This window comes from Megascapheus bottae, chromosome 17, assembly GCF_031878675.1.
Source record: "Megascapheus bottae isolate mThoBot1 chromosome 17, mThoBot2.hap1, whole genome shotgun sequence".
NCBI lineage: Eukaryota > Metazoa > Chordata > Mammalia > Rodentia > Geomyidae > Megascapheus > Megascapheus bottae.
Window position 1 is genome coordinate 5838921 of NC_143525.1, and position 8215 is coordinate 5847135.

At 45.4% G+C, this 8215-nt stretch overlaps 1 long non-coding RNA gene across 1 annotated transcript; it reads left to right on the forward strand.

Moving 5' to 3' along the window:
* The first annotated feature begins 1343 nt into the window (after positions 1 to 1343).
* Positions 1344 to 6038, forward strand: LOC150050902 (uncharacterized). Its single transcript, XR_016538391.1, has 3 exons — positions 1344 to 1502; positions 1895 to 1944; positions 5644 to 6038. It is a non-coding gene; the product is annotated as an uncharacterized LOC150050902 (long non-coding RNA).
* Positions 6039 to 8215: the final 2177 nt, after the last annotated feature.

An 8215-nucleotide genomic window follows, 5' to 3' on the forward strand; every position in this document is an offset into this window, starting at 1 on the left:
GAAGGGCATTTGAGGTCTGCTGGTGGGTCTGACCTGAGATGCTTCTGTTCATTTTTCTGCATTTAATCACAATTCATTCTCTCATTCTTTCACTAACTCACCGGTGCACCCATTTAGCCAACAATCCATTCTTGACTCAGGGAAGGGTTTGGGGTTAAGGAAAATCCCCAAAGAGGGGTGTCTCCACTAATTTCTCTTAACATCTACTGGATCCAAGGCTCTTAAATTCCATGATTTAAATTCCAGAATTTTGAAGTAATTCACAAAAGTAACTCACAAGGTAAAAAACCAGCAAAGTCCTATTTAGAACAGCAATATAACAGAGAGAAATGCAAAGAATGTGGCTTCTTGCTGGGAAACAGTGGCTCATCCCTGAAATCCTAACTACTCAGGAAGCTGAGATCTGAGGATCTCAGATGGAAGCCACACTGGGCAGAAAAGTCTGTGATACTTACCTCCAATTAACAAACAAGAAGCTGGAGGTGGGGTTGTAGCTCAAGCAGTAGAGCACCAGTCTTGAGCTGAAGAGGCCAAGTGAGGGTGCAAGGCCCCCAGTTCAAGCTTTAGTAACACACACACACACACACACACACACACACACACACACACACACACAGAGAGGATCTGAGGTAATACTAGTGGGTCTGACATAGAGGCTGGCCAGCCTTAGATAGAATGTTCAAGTGCTGCAGGTGACTCCAGACTGGAGAGAGACTCTATGGTGAGGGGACCCGTTTGGAAAGGCCATTAGTTTGGCTCAGTGGGAACACAGCTGTGGCCCTGGACTGTGATAATTGTGCAATTGGCCCAACATATCCAGAATCCAGAAATAGAGTATCTACAGAGGCAGGTTAGCTATAGGGAAAGAATGCTGAAACTGGCACCCTTTCCTAAGGATGTGAAACCCTAGTAGACACCAAGAATCCTGTCTCCTTCCTAGTGCCTCCCATGGCCACTCCCTGGGGCAAAGCAGTAGTTAGCTAGTCGCTGTTGTCGTAGTAGTAGCAGCTGTCCATGGGTAGAGAAACCTTAGGCCAGTTCTAACTAAATGGAGATACCTGTGCAGTGGAACCCTTTGCATCCTTTACCTGACCTGTGCGCCACAAACTTCTATGTAAGGCTTCATGTGAATGGGTTGTACCTCGTACATATCCTTAACATTGTGGGATGGCAACCCTGTACATGCTCAGATCCCTTCAAAAATTCTGCCTCCCTATTACCAACCCATTCTTATTACCATGAACTTCTCCTGTACTCAAGTCTTAAAAGAAACCCCAGAAACTTGTAATCTTATGTTTGCTCTAGAACATAACACATGGTTGAGAATGCTTAGTCCTGCCACTTCTCTTCACAGCACTCTTTGACACTTTTGTGTATATCTTCATTCAGATCTTTCTTACAGTTGCCAAGAATCTGGGACCTTCACCTCTAAGACTACTTGTCAGTAATACTGGCCTGTGAGATGTGGTGAAGCAGGGGCCCAAAGCCTGCATGGGACAATGGTAAGAGCAGTTGTCAAACACTGACAGAGAGAACCATTTTGCTGGGAATAAAAGGAAAGGTTGTTGACACCTGCAGAGAATAGGGTAGACAGTATGGAGGGTGGCAGGCCTCTGGGAAGAAAGAGCCAGTTAGAAGGCAATGGCAGCGTGTGAGAGAGGGGCACTCTGTCCTGGGTTGGTGGCTGAGGGGGTGAGTGAGTGGTCCTTTGAAGGAGGAAGAGAGGGGATTTGGGGATGGCCAGTACAATGATGAAGAAACTGGAGAGGGGACAGTAGGAGAGAGCCTTCCGCTTGCAGTGCACTCTGCACTATTGGGCTGAGCCCCCTCTGTGGTGGTGCTAGGCTGCTGTCTTGCCCCATTTGCTTTTGCTTTTCCATTTTTTTTCCTTCAGAATTCTTTCCGTGCACAGAATCTTGTGTGGAAAATTAGGCAAAAGTTCAGGTGAGTTTCTACTACTGCAGGTGTTCCTGATGGTGGGTTCGAGTGTACCCTGTTTGTCCCCTGGATGGGGATCTAAATTGGACCCCACTGGATTTACTATAAGTATCAGACAGTGAGAGTTCAAGACTGTAATCATTTCATCCAGTCATCCTTGGTTTTACAAGTGACTGACTGGTTGCACACAGATGGTGTGGCCTGGCGCTGTTTGAGAGTGCTCCATGGATAGGTTTCTCAATGGACTACTTTTGCTAGTCCAGTGGAGCAAAGTGGATCTTTGGGTACAGTTTCTACAATTAGAGCACCATCTAGTGACCAAAAAAGGAACTAGTAAATTGCCCAATAGAGGAATCAAATTGCTTAGGGAGGAAGGGAGTGTAAGGCTTTTATTAAGAGTGTCCTGCTGGGAGTTTGGCCTAATGGTAGAGTGTTTGCCTAGCATGCACGAAGACCTGGGTTCAATTCCTCAGTACCACATGCATAGAAAAAAGCCAGAAGTGGTGCTGTGGCTCAAGTGGTAGAACACTAGCCTTGAGGAAAAAGCCCAAGGACAGTGCTCAGCCCCTGAGTTCAAGGCCCAGGACTAGCAAAATAAAATAGAAGTATAAAGAGCTGGGTGCAGGGGCCGGGAGTTTGGCCTAGTGGTTAAAGTGCTTGCCTAGCATGCATGAAGACCCGGGTTCGATTCCTTGGTACCACATACATAGAAAAAAAGCCGGAAGTGGTGCTGAGGCTCAAGTGGTAGAGCTCTATCCTTGAGAAAGTCCAAGGACAGTGCTCAGGCCCTGTGCTCAAGCCCAGGACTGGCAAAAAAAAAAAAAAAAAAAAAAAGAGCTGGGTGCAGTGACTCTTGTCTGGAATCTTAGCTAATCAGGAGGCTGCGATTTGGAGATCAAAGTTCAAAGCTACCCCGTGCACAAAAGGACTTGAGACTCTTCTCTTCAATGAACCTCTAGAAAATGGGATGTGGGGCTTGGCTACTGCCTTGAGCTGAAGAGCTCAGGGACAGTGCCTAGACTGAGTTCAAGCTCTATGACCCACAAAAATAAAATAAAATAAAGTGTAAATAAACCTCTGAAGAGATATGAGACTGGCAGTTTGGGAGAATCAGATATTATAAGCTATCCTCCCAGACTTTTGTTACACAACATGAAGCAACATTGAACATTTGAGTCTGCCATTAACTCCCTTAATCAAGCCAGAGCAGGTCCAGGTATTGCCAGATTGTGGTAAGGAAAGTTATAAAAAAAGAAAAAAATGAGTTCAGGTATACAGTATGTCTCTTTGCCCTCTCATCTCTGCCACTTGTATAGGATGATGTAGCTGTCATCCTTAAAATGAAGATGTGTCTGTGGTGGGGGGGAGGCTCATTAATTATAAACTCATGACATTTGCAATGACTCAGATATGGGATTGGGAGCCACTCTCAATCCCTCCTTATCAGCCCTAGTTCCTGGGGAGGCAGAGAAGGCCTGATGGGAGAGGTAGGGGAGGCCTCTCTTCCAGGGCCTTTCCTTGCAAGAAGAGAGTGGCAGTAGAAGGACATGATAATGACCTAATTCTAGGCAATGATTCCAGTGACATGAGCAATGGCCCAAAAGAGAAGGGTGGAACTGGTCTCTCCAGGAAATAATCAGCCACCAATGTGGCTACCACTGGGCTTCCAGTGCAGCCTGGAGCAGAGCAGAAGTGGTGTGAGCAACATGGTGGGCAGGTGGGGCATGTTGGGATGTGTCTCAGACAGTGGTTGTCATGTTTTGGCATGCATCAGGGACAGGGGTTGCTGGTTCCTTCTCTAGAGATTCACAGGTCCATGAGGGGTCCCAGAGCTTCCAGTTTAAAACCTTCCTGACACTGCTCCTGGTCTGGGAATCATACTTTGAGAACCACAGGTGGCAGTAAGGATCCAGGACCAGTTTTTAAAGGAAAGAACCTGAGTAGACAGTGTACATGATGGCCACAGGACATGGCTGTGAGAGCAGTAACCCCTCAGATCGTCTGCGTTTCCTGAACCAGTCTCATATCTCAGGTTTGTAGTCCCAGATGCTCACACTGCTAAGGAAGGATGTATAAGATTGTGGTTGTATTTGGTGATCCCAGACTCTGTTGTAATGAAATTGTCCCAACTGCTGATTTAGAGGTCATGACTTTCACACGCCTTCCTGGCTGGAGGCACAATCTGGAAGACAGTTGTTTCTGTGGGAAGCCAATGTGCTGGGATCCCCAGGATGCTGGAATGAGTTTAGAGACACAGAATAAAATGTGTGAAAGTAGACCCTTCCTGGAAATTTCCCACTGTATGATTATTGAGCTGGAATGTTTCTTAGGCTTTTGACACATTGTTTGTGACCCCCTGTCCAATATCCTGGTCCAGCAAGATGGCTTCTCCAGGTGTGCATTTAACAGTGGCTTGTGGTGTGTGCAGCCAGCAGAACCTTCTTCTGCGGGGGAAAAGCCCTCCTCCCCTTGGTTTGAAAAGGTTTTGAAATGCTAATTCGCAGCCTTGAAGTGCTCTGACAGCCAGGAATGTTATTCAGGGCCATCAGGCACCTTGATTATTACCAAGTGTGAAAGGTAAATTGCAGCTACCCAAGAAGTCACCAGCTTTTCAAGAGAGAGCTCAGAAAAATAGCACATAAATTATGTTCCAGGATTGCATGTCATGTGTCATGTGATGGGGCAATCTGACACCCAGTGTGTGTCTATGGGTGTGACAGTGTCAGCTTGTAGTAGAAATCTAACAGCATTCACCAGGCTTGTTCTTAGAAAATGATTTTAAAACATATTATATTCCGATGTAAAAATCTGAAAGCATTTCTTCTGCAAGGATTTTTCATGTTTTTACTGAGAAATCCTGCCTAGGATAGTTTTCTTCCTCTTTTTTTTTTTTTTAAGATTTTTTTTTTTCCTTCTGGTACTTGGGATTGAATTTAAGACATTTGCTCTGCTTTCTTGTTCTACCACTTGAACCATGTCTGCAGGCTGTCTTTTGCGAGTTAATTGGAGAGAGTTTGGGGCTTTTATTCCCCAGGTTGGCTTTGAATCATGATCCTTTCCACTTGAGAGTAGCTGCAATACAGATAGATACAGCTTTCTGCGGGTCGCTGGGCCTGCGGTGGTGGGCGGGGCCAGAGCGAGGGCGGGGCTAGGAGTTGGATAGGCCTCTCCTGTCACCTGGTGGCCAGACTGTCAATCACGTGCAGGTGCTTGAGCTTTGGGCAACCTCGCCTAGTAGCAGTAGCAGTCCCTGCTCGTAGCTCACCTGTTACCTGCCAGAACTGTTGCATGGAGGTGACTGCAGGGATCCTTCACTCTTGAGCACCATGACCTCTAGGAGTAAAGTAGGGGTCCGCCTAATAGACGTAGGGGCAGAGAGAGGGGGTGTTTTTTGTTGTTGTTGTTGTTTTGTTTTGTTTTGTTTTCCAGAGCCGGGGACTGAACTCAGGGCATTGTACTTGCCAGGCAAGGGCTCTTCCGCTGAGCTAAATCCCCGACCCCTGAGAGGGGGTGTTTTTAGAGTGGCGGTTTGGGAAAGGAGGAGAAAGAGGGAATTTGGAGAAGCCTGTTCCTTCTCTCAACGGTTACCCAGCGCCCCACTTCCACTGCTAATTCTATATTCTTTGGGTACGTTTAACCCTTAGAAGGCCTGCACTTCCGCTGTGCCAAAGATTAAGCTCTTGACCGCTGCCCATTCTTCCGCAGGAACCTTCTAGAAATCTCCAGCCAGTTCAGACTTTGAGTCCTGCTCCTCCAGCCTTCGATCTGACTTAGCACCTATGCTCCACAGTGCCAGGATCAACTGTTCCTGCAGCTGACTCCCAATGTCCCAGATAGGAGGAAGGCATCCAAAACCTGCCACAAGGTTGTGTGAATACTGAGTGAAAGCAGAGCCCTGCCTGGGGCTTGAGAAATGTGAACACCAATGACTTTTCTTCCCCACTCCCTAAATACTAAGGAAAAAGTAACCTCCTCTGGGCAGACACAGAAGTCTCCCTGGATGGGCACACAGAAGTGGTAGAGTACTAGCCTTGAGCACGGAGAGGCTCAGAGACAGTGCCCAGGCCCTGAGTTCAAGCCCCAGGACTTGCAAAAAAAAAAAAAAAAAAAAGAACTCGGGGACAGTGCCCAGGCCCTGAGTTTAAACATCAGGACTGGCAAAACAAAAAACAAACGGATACACATTGTGTTCTTTTGTTTTGTTTTGTTTTTGCCAGTCCTTGGGCTTGAACTCGGCCTGAGCACTGTCCCTAAGCTTCTTTTGCTCAAAGCTAGCACTTTACCACTTGAGACACCACACCATTTCTGGTCTTTTCTGTTTATGTGGTACTGAGGAATAGCACCCAGGGCTTCATGCATGCTAAGTAAGCACTCTACCACTAAGCCACATTCCCAGCCTTGGTGCATGTGGCATACAGCCTTTAATTACAGTAGTTCCTTGCTGTGATGGGTGAGGTTGTCCCAGGGATGTCTCAAGTGGACTATATGTATGTTACAAGTGAATTGACTGCCCACAAGCAACAACTTGATGTATTGATCTGGTTGAAAGTCAGGGCCTGTGAGGAGGGGCTTTTGGGATGGCTGCTGGTATAGGAGGTAGAAGTTCTGGAATGTCAACCAAGAAGAAACATAAGGTTTAACAATGGATTTCCATTTTCAAATGTGGGAGAAATGGATGGGGGTAGGGCCAACCTGCTTCCTCATGACCCCCAAGCCTAGTGTTGCTTGCACTGAAACTATGACCTCTGTCCAGGTCAGAGCTTCTGGCTTTGATGCATTGTTGTCTTAATATATGAGAACATTTTATAATGACTGTGTTCACACTCTGATGTCTCCTGAGATAGCCTTTGTTAAATTTTCACACCCTTATCAATAAGGTTTACTTTGCCCATGCAGCCTTTCCACATTCTTCCTGTAATTTTATTTCTAGCAGATCTTGTATCTGACTTTTTCAACCTATGGGAATAATCTTCACATCCACCAAGACACATACAACATGCCTGTCTTATATTTAGCCTGGAGCACAGGTCCTTCTTGGCCTCTTAATTTTTTTCTAGCGATGAGATGACAGAAATAATTCTACTTTTACCTAATTCCATTATAAGGAAAGCAATTGCACAAGTACAAAAACTGGCAACTGACCCTTGACCCTGAGGTCTGGGGAACAATAGTGAATGGAGACACTAGGATATGGAGAGCGTGTTAATGAGGTAACTGAGGACACCCCAAAGAGGGCTCCTGGGCCAGCCTCAGATTTTGTGTAGAAATGGGAACTGCTATGACCACATTTTAGGATTTTAAATGAGAAACTAGAAATTGGCATTCCTATCCAGAATCTCCAGCAGCTCATTCAAAACAGTATTTTTAAATTACTGACAAGTAAACTGGACATAACCCACTACCTTCCAGAATGACATATTTTACAGGATACAGTGAAACCTGAGGTGTTTCTGTTTATCTGAGCTCGTTTGTTCCCATGGGAGGGGAGTTAATTAGCTTTTAAAAGGAAGAGGATGTAAATGTTTATGAATGTTGTTTATCACATGAATGGGACACAGGAGAAAACGTGGTGTCATAACCTGAGAAGCTTCCTCTTGAGTCCTCTTAGTGACTAGGAATGCAAGTGGCTTTGTTGACATGATAAATGATATTTACACCCAATCTAACACACAATATGATACCTGGTGATGACCTGGAATAAAGAACCGATGCCCTTAGTAGCACAAGTATTCCTGTAAAAATGAGAAGCAAAGCAAGGTTCCTTACTCCTGTGAACTATTTCAATACTTTTGAAATTCAAAGAAAGACAATAAGAGAAATACATTTGATGAGGAAAAGTAAAGCTTATTATGTACAAATAATATAGATATATAGGCAGATGCTTGTAATCCTAGCTACTTAGGAGGTTGAGATCTGAGAAATACAGTTTGAAGCTAGTGTGGGAGGAAAAAATAAAGGTCTGTGGGACTTTTGGGGGGGGTTTTGGTCAGTTATGGGGCTTGAAATCAGAGCCTGAGTGTTGTTCTTAAGCTTTTTCTGTTCAAAGCTATAATAACCTGGCAGGCTTAGCTGCCAAATTGTTTTTGTTTTTGTAAAAATGCTTAACCTTCTCAACCACCTGTGAGTGGTTACGACCAACTGCGTGTGGTTTTTATCCTTGTGGTTATTGACTTTGGATATGATAAGGTGACAGCATACAGTGACTACTTGTGTGTGGTGTTTACCTTTAAAAGCTCAGCCCCACTGAAGGTCAGGGCTGAATGTGGAGAGTAGCCCC